We start from the raw sequence: 12,576 nt of genomic DNA on the forward strand, positions 1-12,576 counted from the left end.
ACAAAAGAGGCCACCAGCTCCAGTCCCTTCTCCTACAAGACCTGTCATCTTGCACCCTGGATGTCCCAGGTCCTCCCTCTCCATGCTGGAGAGGAGGGGTGGCCAGCAAACCCCTGCCCTCACCCTAGGTAGCTTCAAGCTTCTGGGTTCTCTGGGTGATGGAGTGGCTGCCAGAGGCACACGGAAGGTGGGTAGGGAGGACTGTGCTCTGTTACCAACTGGCTGTATGACTGTGGGCAGGCCTCTTTTCTCTCCTTCTGAGCCTCAGTTTTCCCACTGACTCTGAGTCTCAGCTCTGACATTACATAGGCTGAGAGCTCCATAAGGCGCCTCTTATTCGCCCTTTGTAACTTAAGCCCCTGACCTTGGCATAAAAAAGGGGGCTCCATAAATGTCAGTTCAATAAATGAGAGAATTATATTTTAGCATGCTTCTCTTTCTTTCTACCCCCAACCAAGAGGGCTGGTCAAAGCCTTACCCTTGATCCCCCAGCCTGGCCCTGGGGCCCTGTCTCACCTTCCCAGAAGCCGGATGAGACTGAGCCAGAGAAGACCATGCTGATCGCTTCTTCCTGATGCATCAACCCTAAGTTTACCACCTCTGGCCCCATTCTGTTGGGAAAGAAGCGGGGGTCAATTTGTTAAGACACAGGGCAGGCCAGCACAGAGAATGGAAACCAGATGTGAGATGTGTGCATGTGTCTGCAGGGGTGTGGGGGGTGTGGAGGGGTAAGATGGGGACAGACACCCTGACCAGAGTTCTAGATTCCTGGGTTAGGGCCATGCATCAGTAGGGAGGGAACAGAGGGTTAGACCAGGGTTTGTGACTCTCCCTCACCCTCTAGTGGGGAAACAGACCCTTCCCTGCCTGGAGCAGATCACACCCATAACCACAACACAGGCACTGAGAGAAGTGTACATTTGGGTTTCAATCCTGGCTCTGGCTCTGCCTCTTTTCAGTGATCCTGGGCAAGCCACATCTCCAAACCTCGATTTTGTCATCTGAGAAATAAATACTATAGTATCCACCTTCAGTGTTGTGAACAGTTCATGAGATAACAAGCTATTCCATGTCCTTTGTGGAATGATGTGCAGTATGTATGAATTAGAAGCCAGGTGACAAAGGTGCCCAACGTCTCATGAAAGTGCCTCTTATTATCCTATTAGGCAGCGTGGTATAAGGGTCACAAGAGGAGCAGGAAGAAGAAGCAGTGGAGTTTAGAGAAGGGAGGGATGATTTACAGACGAGGGGAGGACTTGGAGGAGGTGACACGTGGGCAGGACCTTGAAGAAAGTGGGAGATTTGCAAAGGAGATAAATAACAGCCCATAGTAATTACCTACTGCTGTATAACAAACCACTTCAAAACTTAATGGCTGGCTGGGCATGGTGGCTCACATCTGTAATCCCAGCACTTTGTGGGGCCAAGGTGGGTGGATCACTTGAGCTCAAGAGTTTGAGACTAGCCTGGGAAACATGGTGAAACTCCCTTTGTACAAAAAGAGAAATACATACAAAAATTGGCCGGGCATGGTGGCTTGTGCCTGTAGTCTCAGATACTTAGAGGCCTAAGGTGAGAGGATTGTCTGAGCCCAAATGGCGGAGGTTGCAGTGACTCGAGATTGCACCACTGTACTCCAGCCTGGGCAACAGAATGAAATCCTGTCTCAAAAAAAACAACAACAATAACCACAGCTTAATGGTTGAAGAGTGTGAGGATTTATTACTTCTCACAATTCTATGGATTCTCTGGGTGGTTCCTCTTGGGTCTTGCAGCTGCATCCAGCCAAGGGGTCAGCTGGGGCTGAGACAGCTAGGGATGCTAGAGGGGCTGGGCCTCTCTTTGCACATGGACACTGGGCCCCTCTCTATACTGAGTGGTCTGTTAGCATTCACTGGTGGCTGATTCCAAAAAACGAGAGCCAAAGCTGCACGGACTCAAGTCCTAGGCTGCACACCTCACAAGCATCACTTCTGCTGCATTCTGTTGGTCAAAGCAAGTCACAACCCAGCAGATTCAGGGAGTAAGGAACAGGATCCCCCTCTGGATGGGAGGAGTAGCAATGTCATATTACAAAAGGGTGTGGTCACATGCAGGGATTCTTACTGCCATGTTTGCAAACAATCCACCAAAAATTAAAAACTAAAAGCCTGAAGCACTACCACTGCCCACCCCAGGCACACACACCCTGGAATTCCCTGTGTGACCATGGCATCACCACTGTGTATCCCAAGGATCCCAGCTCAGCCCAGCTCAGCCCTGCATCTCTGCCCTATCTCCCTCTCGCTCTCCCGCATTGATCCCTCATGCAGAGCCACAGTGAGCTGTCTAAAACACAAAGCTGACTGCATCATTCCCTACTCAGCATCCTTCCATGACCCTCCATTGCTCCTAGGATAGAGTTTGGACCAGTCTGAATCCACAGGATCAGGATCCAGCAGGAACCAGAGGATAATTTGAGGAGGGTTTAAAAAGGAACCATTTTTTGAAGTGTGTGCACTGTTTCCACCCTGAGGCCTGGAAGGATGAATGGAAGCAGCAGTTCCTGAACCAGGAAGACTCCTGTGTGGGGGCCATTGTTGGTCAAGGGGCACGAGCAGGTCTGGTGACCCTGCAAGGGAGGAGCCAGGAGCAAGCATTCCCACCTCATTCTCCTTCCTCCATTCAGTCTGCTGCCAAGTTCCCCACTGCCTGAGCCCAACTAGAAGCTGGAGGGAAGGAGGGCCTGTGGCTGCAGTCCAGGCATGTAGGCCTCCTGGGAAAGGGAGAAAGGCAAAGACAGGCAGAGTTGATCTGGAGGGGTCAATGGAAGACGGAACACGTACACCTCCAAGCCCGAGCTTCTCAGCCTGCCATTTGCCACTCTCCAGCATCTGGCCCAGCCTGTCTATCCTCATCTCTCTTCCTCCCTTACTCCATGCTCCCATCACTCGGAACCATTTGCATTTCTTTGTGCCAGCTACAGTGTCTCACCTCTGAGCTTTTGCCCATGATGTCGGATGCCATGGAATGCCATCTCCTCCCCATTATCTCCATTTTGTCTGGATAATTCCTACTCATCCTCCAATACTGATTTTATCTGTGCAAAAAAGTCTTCCCCAGTGCCTCTGATTGCGAGGGGTTTCCTCTGGCTTCTCCAGACTTTCTGTTCCTCTGCCATAGCCCTTAGCACCCTGGGGAGGAGGTGTTGCTGTCCAGGTAAATGCTGCGCCAATGCCCTTGCCTCTAGTGCCCTCCCTCCAGCCTACCCGCAAACAGGACCTGCATCCTGTCTCACAAATAAAACTTAGAACTCTCTAAGTGGTCTCCAGTGCCTCAGGATAATGCCTAAACTCCTCAGCCTGGCATTCAATGCCTTTATCATCTGCCCTCTAGACCCCACCAGCCTCACCTCTGGACCCTCTCCCCTTGCCACCAGTCACTCCCGCCCCCTTTGCTGCTCTCTCAGTATACTCTGCTCTTGCACTGGCTTATTTATGGGCACACCGTTCCCTTCCTCCTGGAACACTCTTTCTTCTTGGTCCGGTCAGCGTCACTCACTCCCAAAGATCGCCTCCTTTGTCAAACCTCATCCTACCCTTCAACCCTCAAACTCTGCCCTTTGCCCTGCATCAGCCCTCTTTTGCACTATCTTCGGGGATGAAAGGGTCATAGTTATTCATAGGTGAGTGGACTTCTCTGTCTCCCAGTGGACTGGGAGCCCCCTTAGGCCCTTATCCATGGTGCCTTCAGCCCCATTCGACCCAGCTCCACCACCAGCACAGGACCTCAGCATCCCCAGTGAGAGGGAGTTCGTTGAGTAAATGAATTCTCACATGTGTGCTTCCTCTCAATCCCACCCACATGAGGCCTGGGGCAGGGATCAGGGGAAGGAGACCCAGGCCTTGCCTCTGAGGTGATTACATTAGTTGTCTATCACTGCATGACAGATCACTCCAAAGCTTAGCTGCTTTAAACAACAAATCCTCATCGACTCTTGGTTTCTGGGGGTCAAGTGTCTGGGAATGGCTTACTAGAGTGGTTCTGGCTTAGGGTTTCTCATGAGGTTGCAGCCAGGCTGGGACTGGGGCCAGAGCTGTGGTCTCTGAAGGCCTGAGTGGGACTGCAGCACCGGCTTCCAGGCCTACTTGTGTGGCTGTTGGCAGGAGGCTTCGTTGTTTGCTATGTGGGCCTCTCCACAGCACTGCCAATGACATGGATGGCTTCTCCCAGAGTGAGTGAGTCAAGAGAAAGAGAGAGGCCACACTGCCTTTTATGACCTGGTCTCTGAGTCTCACACTATCAATTCCACCTTACTCTCTTGGTTAGATGTGAGTCACTAAGTCCAGTCCACACTCCATACAAGGGTGTGAATATCTGGGGGTGGGATCCCTGGGTGCCAGCTTGGAGGCTGGCTGCTACAGTGATGGTGGATGAGCTTCAGAGGCTAGACTGTACCACACCGATGCTGTTTACTTCTGCACAAGGCAGCTTGCCTTGGAGGACAAAGACTGAGCTAGCCATATAAAGGGGACCCAGAGGGGTGGGAGCAACAGCTTGAGCAAAAGCTGCAGGTAGGAAGGATGACTGTGACCCCCCCAGCCTGGGCTAGGATGGAGTACAAGGTGGCCATTAGACAGACGGGTGCCAGGATGGAAGATAGGGGGTGGGGGAGAGGCTTGGCCAGAGGGGAAAGGTCTCTCCTTCTTTCACAGCAACCTTGGAGGCTTCGTGTTGAAGACATCAATAGCACAAGATGCAAGGAGTATAGAGCCCTGATCTCAGAGAAGGGCTGCCCAAGGGAGCCATCCAAGCAGGAATATCCATGCTGGACTTTATGTGTGCAAAAACATTCCCTTTTACTGGCTAAAGCCACTGAGATAGGAGTGTGTTTGTTATTGTAATTGGCCTCCCTGACTAATGTGTCAGGAGCTATCCATGTAAGGACTCAGTTATTAATTTATCACTTCCTAACAATTCTCAGGGGCCCTCAGAGCCTGCCTCAGAGGCCTCACCTTTATGTGGGAAAGGCAACCTCCTCCCCTCCATACATGCACAAATAAAGACAGCAGAGGATGGCAGGATGAGTCAGGCATGGTAGAGAAGGTCAGAGGCCCTCAAGTAATGGGGACAGTTGGAGTCTCCTCTGGAAATCAGCCTGCACTTTGACCTGGGGAGAAGTTCTCAGACATTATTTCCCAAGGGGACAAATGGCCTGCTGAGGCACAGTCCCTCTGATACTGCTTTATGGTGACTTGGCCAGGGGTTGGCCAGCATAGCACAGCCAGCAGCCACGTGGCAGGCACAAGGCTGCAAGTGCAAGTCAGGTCCACTTGCTCAGTCTCAGCTCCCAAGGGGACTGTGCTTTGTGAGGGCTCAGAAGCAGGAAAGAGGGAGGAGGGCATCCAGATGGAAATTGTTGAGTAAGCAAAGGCAGAGGGGAGGGAAAGTGTGGGGCACACCTTAGCAACAGCTGCAGGTGTGATTCAGGGTGCAAGGGTGAGTTTCAAAGAAAAGGAGGTTAGAGGTAGGTCTGTTTTCAGAAAACTTTTATTGAGTCCTTGCTATGTGCCAAGTGCTGGGGACAGAGTGGCGACCAAGCTGGATCGGGTACCTGGCTTTCCCTTGTCTACTGACTAGTGGAAGCCAAATGTCCAGTCAAGGAGTCAGGAATTTCTCCCAAAGGTAGGGAGGAACCCTGGAAAGTCCTTGAGCTGATGTAGGTCAAGGGCCAGGCCACGTGGGCAAAAAATGCCTTAGGTTGAACTGGGCATTTGTCTTAATGACCTCACAGAAGGGCAGAGTCAGTACCCTGAGCCATTTACTGAGGACCTACTATGTGCTAGGCTCTGAATGGGATGCTCTACATGTTTTATGTCAAAGACACCCACAGTAACCTCTTTATAATAGATGAAGTTCGTTTGTCAGAAAGGTTAAAGGACTTTCTGGAATCCTGGCCCCAAGATGTGGACTGCCTGCCCAGACAGCTATCACATGCTCCTCACATTCTGCCGGGTTCTGGCCTCAGACCCAGCAGATGGCACAATGGAAATGGCAGAGGCTGGAGAGCCAGCTGGGCTGCGTGACCCCGTGCAAGTCAGGTCCAGTTGCTGAGTCTCAGTTTCTTCACTTGTAAATGGTCTTTCCACAAATGAGTGTTCAATAAATGCCAGTTCTTCCTCCCTCTCCCCCTTTATAAATTCTGGGAAATGATTTTTGAAATACCTGTGAGTGTGTGTGTCTATCACAAATGAGGTTCGGGCATTTCTTAGACTCTAGAGTCCCTTCAACCCCTGCTGGAAAACCAACCTGAGTGTTTCCTTTTTCAACAGTTGAACGGGTGCACATTCGGTCACATCTTTAGTGACAGGGTGAAGAGAAAATGATGGCAGGCAGCTCGTTTCTGGCAGCCCCTTTTAGCTTTTTTTTTTTTTTTTTTGATACAGCGTCTTGCTCTGTTGCCCGGGCTGGAGTGCAGTGGGGCAATCTCGGACCACTGCAACTTTCACCTCCTGAGTTCAAGTGATTCTCCTGCCTCAGCCTCCCAAGTAGCTGGGATTTCAGGTGCATGCCATCACGCCCAGCTAATTTTTTGTATTTTTAGTAGAGATGGAGTTTCACCATGTTGGCCAGGCTGGTCTCGAACTCCTGACCTCAGGTGATCCACCTGCCTTGGCCTCCCAAAGTGCTGGGATTATAGGCTTGAGCCACTTTGCCCAGCGTCAGCCTCTTTTAAAGCTGACCTTAAAAGAACAAAAAACAGGCCGGGCGCGGTGGCTCAAGCCTGTAATCCCAGCACTTTGGGAGGCCGAGATGGGCGGATCACGAGGTCAGGAGATCGAGACCATCCTGGCTAACACGGTGAAACCCCGTCTCTACTAAGAAATACAAAAAATAGCCGGGCGAGGTGGCAGTGCCTGTAGTCCCAGCTACTCGGGAGGCTGAGGCCGGAGAATGGCGTGAACCCGGGAGGCGGAGCTTGCAGTGAGCTGAGATCCGGCCACTGCACTCCAGCCTGGGCTACAGAGCGAGACTCCGTCTCAAAAAAAAAAAAAAAAAAGAACAAAAAAAAGCCCCAAAATCCTGTCCCTATCAATAACATGTCAATGATTAAAGATCAAAAAAGCCCCTCCTCTAAAAAAAAAAAAATAGTAAAATTGTCAAAAGCCTGCATTTGGGGATGCCCTAGGTCAATGCTTCTTGAAATGTCTCTGGTAAAAGACCAGATTTTTGGTTTTTGCTTTTTTTCCCAATCCTTCATGGACCTATCCATTTTATAAGACACAATATAAGTTACTAGAAAGGTGAGAAAAGAAAACCAAGACATAGTATGACGTTTTATTATTAGTTTCAACAGACATAAAATTACTGTGCCACATTGCTCTGAAGTTTCTGAACAGTTCCACTCCATTTCTGTAATTATTTTGTCAGGAACCAGTAACAAGCTGTTCATGGATGTGCGCTGGTCTCCAGACCACACTGGAGTAACACAGCACTGCCCTGGAACTCTTTGTTGTGACTAACTGCTGGCATTGTAAGGTTGTTGCAAGTTAAGAAACACAAAACTAACTGGTGAATTGCAAAGTGCTGTACACTAATTGGTTAGGGATGTCATCTTAGCCACTTTCACTCAGATAAGCTGAGAAGGCTGCTAGAAGGGCAGGGCTTGCCCAAAGTCACATAGCTGGTAAGTGGCAGATGCAGAACTGGCCTCCCAGTTCTCACCCAGTGCCCTTTCCACTCTGCCTTGGGCAGTGGATATGAGGACGTGTCCCCAGGTGCATTTTCAAGGAAGAACTCCATTCCCAGCTGCAGGAAGTCCCGTCTGCCCCTTCTGAGATCACCTCCACTGCAGAGAGCTGTCTCTGCAAGGGTATACAGCCCATCACTCAGCCAGCCAGGGTATAAAGGCCGGGCCATGTCAGCCCAGCTCAATACAACTCTGATGGACATTTCAGTTTGACTTCTCCCTCCATCCAAATTTGCTGCCTTCCCTTCCTTCTTGCGGTATTGACTCCAAAGGTTCTCTAATAAACATCCTGTAGGCTACACACCATCTCAGAATCCAGTTCCTGGAGAATCCAATCTGTGACATCATGCATATTTGACGAGGTAAATCCCAGTACGAGGCAGGGAGAGGTTAACTAATTTGTCTGCAGTCACACCATTTTTAAGTAGTGGAGCGAGGATTTGCATTCAGATCTGACTGCAAAGGCTGTATTTTTGTCTAATAAAGCGTGACCTGACTACCAGCTTGGGAAACGAAAGAAAGGATCAGAAAAGTTGGATTTAATCTGTAATATTAAAAATAACTCTTATTTATTCAAAATGGCACAGCCATTTTAGAAGACAGTTTGGCAGATTCTCATAAAGTTAAACACAGGCTTACTATACAACTCAGCAATTGTGCTCTTAGGTATTTACCCTACTGATTGGAAAACAAGTCTATATGAAAACCTGCACATGAATGTTTATGGCCACTTTATTCATAATCACCAAAAGCTGGAAGCAACCAAGATGTTCTTCAATAGGTGACTGGATTTTTAAAAAACCTGTGGTTCAATCCATACAATGGAATCCTATTCAGAAATACAGATAACTGAGCTGTAAATTCACACGATAGCATGGATGAATCTTAAGTGCATTTTGCTAAGTGAAAGAAGCCAGACCAAAAAGGCTATATACTGTATGATTTCACTCCTATGACATTCTGGAAAAGGATAACATATAGGGACAAAAAACAGATCAGCTGTAGGGAGCTATGGCTGAGGAAGCACTGGGAACCTTCTAGGATGGTAGAACAAATTCCTATGGTATTATAGTGCTGTCTACTTGATACTATGCATTTGTTAAAAACCACAAGGTAGGCCAGGAGCGGTGGCTCATGCCTGTAATCCCAGCACTTTGGGAGGCCAAGGCAGGTAGATCACCTGAGGTCAGGAGTTTGAGACTAGCCTGGCCAACACGGTGAAACCTTGTCTCTACTAAAAATACAAAAATTAGCCAGGCAAGATGGCAGGCACCTATAATCCTAGCTACTCGGTAGACTGAAGCAGGAGAATCACTTGAACCCAGGAAATGGAGGTTGCAGTGAGCCAAGATGATGCTACTGCACTCCAGCCTGGGTGACAAGAGTGAAACTCTATCTAAAAAAAAAAAAACTAAAAAAACTAAACAAAAAAAAACCACGAGGTAAACTTTAAACTTTAATGTATAGAAATCAAACTTTTGCCAGGCGCAGTGGCTCAAGCCTGTAATCCCAGCACTTTGGGAGGCTGAGACGGGCGGATCACGAGGTCAGGAGATCAAGACCATCCTGGCTAACACGGTGAAACCCCGTCTCTACTAAAAAATACAAAAAATTAGCCGGGCGAGGTGGCGGGTGCCTGTAGTCCCAGCTACTTGGGAGGCGGAGGCAGCAGAATGGTGTAAACCCAGGAGGTGGAGCTTGCAGTGAGTTTAGATCTGGCCACTGCACTCCAGCTTGGGCGACAGAGCGAGACTCCATCTCAAAAAAAAAAAAAAAAAAAAAAAGAAATTAAACTTTTAGAATCACCCAAAAAGTTAAGGTACCCTAGGGTAGAATGCAGACTGAGATGATGAAAGAATCTCAACTATCTTATAAATGTGTGAGAAAACTTCACTGAAGGGAGTGAGAGAACAAAGGGCTGACCTAAGTAACTTTGGGAAAGAATATTTTGACTGGAAACGGCAAGACTGATGTAAAAATACAATGTCCATAAACACTGCACCATAGTTGGTAAAGCTGAATTTCTCATGGGGGTGCAGGATAACAAGTCTGAAACTACCATACATGTGTTGCAATTGAACACATAAGTAAATAGATGACAAGGGCCAGTTTTCTCACTACTGGAGAAGGTGAATGACTAGAATGATCCATGTGGTAAGGGATTAGAGGGAGACATCAGTATGAACTCATGTTTAGTTTAATACAGACACAGCTGGATAGATACAATTATAAATAGGTGTGTATACATGGGAAATATATGTCTCCCAGCTCTGTCTTCTGAGAGGGACTAGAAACAATGGCACCCCAGTAGCAACTAGCACACCAAGAGCTCAGATCTTGGTTTCTAATACCTTTCTCTAAAAAAAGAATTCCTGGCCGGACACGGTGGCTCATGCCTGTAATCCCAGCACTTTGGGAGGCTGAGGCGGGAGAATCATGAGGTCAGGAGTTCGAGACCAGCCTGGCTAACATGGTGAAACCCTGTCTCTACTAAAAATACAAAAATTAGCCAGGTGTGGTGGCGGGCACCTGTAATCCTAGCTACTCAGGAGGCTGAGGTGGGAGAATTGCTTGAATCCAGGAGGCGGAGGTTGTAGAGAGCCAAGATCGCGCCACTGCCTTCCTGCCTGGGAGACAAGAGCAAAACTCCATCTCAAGATAAATAAATAAATAAAATAAGTAAAAAATAAATATAAATATAAAAAGAATTCCTGAGACACTTAAAGCAATGCCTGATTCTAGGACTGGAGCAGGGAACATGCAAGATGAGCCTGAAAAACCTTGTAGTGCCAGAAAGTAAAGAAGTGCTTTAAAAAAATGATGAGGATATCTCAAAAGGACACAGGGGCCAAACTGAACAAGCTCCCAATGTCCACAGCTGCAACAATTCAAACAATAAAACAAACAACATAGTACTGGGATTATAATCCAAAGTGTAAAATAAATATTCATGAGTACATACTGATATAAATGATTGAATAATAAATAAATGGGAGAGAAGAGACAAATCTCCCTAAGAGAAGAATCCCAAATAACTTCTGTAGATATTCCCCCTGAGATGAAGCTCAGCCCTCTCCCAGTTGAACTGGGATGTGCTTAGAGACTTGCTTCCAAGGGTAGCATACGGAAAGAGCTGGGTGTGCAGAGAGGGACAGGGAGTAACTTTGTGGTGAAAACACCTAGAAAACATGACTTAACACCAGTGATAAGTCATGTTGATAGTAAGTACACTTGATGTGTTGTGATGAGAATGGCACGTCACTCCTGTGGCCTTCCTCTCCAAACCCCATAACCCCAGTCTAATCAGGAGAAAAACGTCAGATAAATCCATATTGAGGAACAGTCCACAGAACACCTGACCTGTACTTCTCAAAACTAAACGTCATCAAATACAAGGAAAATCTGAGAAACTGTCACAGACCAGAGGAGGCTAAGAAGACATGATATCTAAATGAAATATGCTATCCTAGATGGGATCCTCAAATAGACAGAAGTCACTAGGAAAAACCAGTAAAATTGGAATAAAATAAGGAGTTTGATAGTAATGTGCCAATCTTGCCTTTTTAGTTGTGACAAATGCGCAATAGTTCTGTAAAATGTTACAAAGGGTAACATTTAGGGTGAAGGGTGTATAGGAATTCTCTTTACTATCTGGGCATCTTTTCTGTAAGTCTGAAACTATTCTAAATTTTTTTTTTTGAGACGGAGTCTCACTCCGTCGCCCAGGCTGGAGTGCAGTGGCCGGATCTCAGCTCACTGCAAGCTCCGCCTGCTGGGTTTAGCCCATTCTCCTGCCTCAGCCTCCCGAGTAGCTGGGACCACAGGCGCCCGCCACCTTGCCGGCTAGTTTTTTGTATTTTTTAGTAGAGACGGGGTTTCACCGTGTTAGCCAGGATGGTCTCGATCTCCTGACCTCGTGATCCGCCCATCTCGGCCTCCCAAAGTGCTGGGATTACAGGCTTGAGCCACTGCGCCCGGCCTTTACAATTAAAAGTATATTTACATTGAGAAAAATTGCTGTGAGATATCATATTAGGTTTCTGCAGCTGTTATAGCAAATCACCACAAACTTGGTCAGTTAAAACAACAGAAACGTATCCTCTTACAGTTCTGGAGGCAAGGAGTCTGAGATCAGTGGCAATGGTGTCAGTTCGACAAGGTGCCAGCAGGGCCACTTCCCTCCAGAGGCTCTAGGGGAGAATCTGTTTCCTTAACTTGTCCAGCTTCTACAGCTACTTTCCTTGGCTCAAGGGCCCTTCCTCCATCTCCACAGGTAGCAGCATCTTCAAATCTTTCTCTCAACTTCCATCATCACATCATCTTCTGCCCTCTGTGTCTTGTAGAATCTCTCTCTGCTTCCCTCTTATGAACATGTAATGGCATTCAGAGCCTGTCCATATCACCCAGGGTAAGCTCCTATCTCAAGACCCTCAACATAATCACATCTGCAGAGCTCCCTCAACCTTTTTTTGCCATGTAAGCTAACATCCACAGGTTCTAGAGACTAGGATGTAGATATCCTTTGGGGGGGCCATTTTTCAGCCTACCACAGATGCTCAGCAAGTTCTTCATTCTCTCTGAGACTCAGGTACCTCATCTGGAAGTGATATATGCAAATGTGAAGTAAATTAGGAGGGCTGATCTGCCACTGGACTGGTAGAAGGGGAAGGCAGGAGCCTGAAGAGCCCCTTGTCTTGGGCAAATGAGACCTGACACTACTCCTCTCTTCCCCATGTGTTCCTCCCCTCCACACTGGCCATGTCCTCATGGTAGTATAAGCAAAGAAATCTGGGACTCAGGATCCTAAGTCCTGAGTTCAAGTCCCAGTCCTGTCAGCAACTTGCAGC

The sequence above is a fragment of the Macaca thibetana genome, chromosome 14 (assembly GCF_024542745.1).
Source record: "Macaca thibetana thibetana isolate TM-01 chromosome 14, ASM2454274v1, whole genome shotgun sequence".
Taxonomy (NCBI): Eukaryota; Metazoa; Chordata; class Mammalia; order Primates; family Cercopithecidae; genus Macaca; species Macaca thibetana.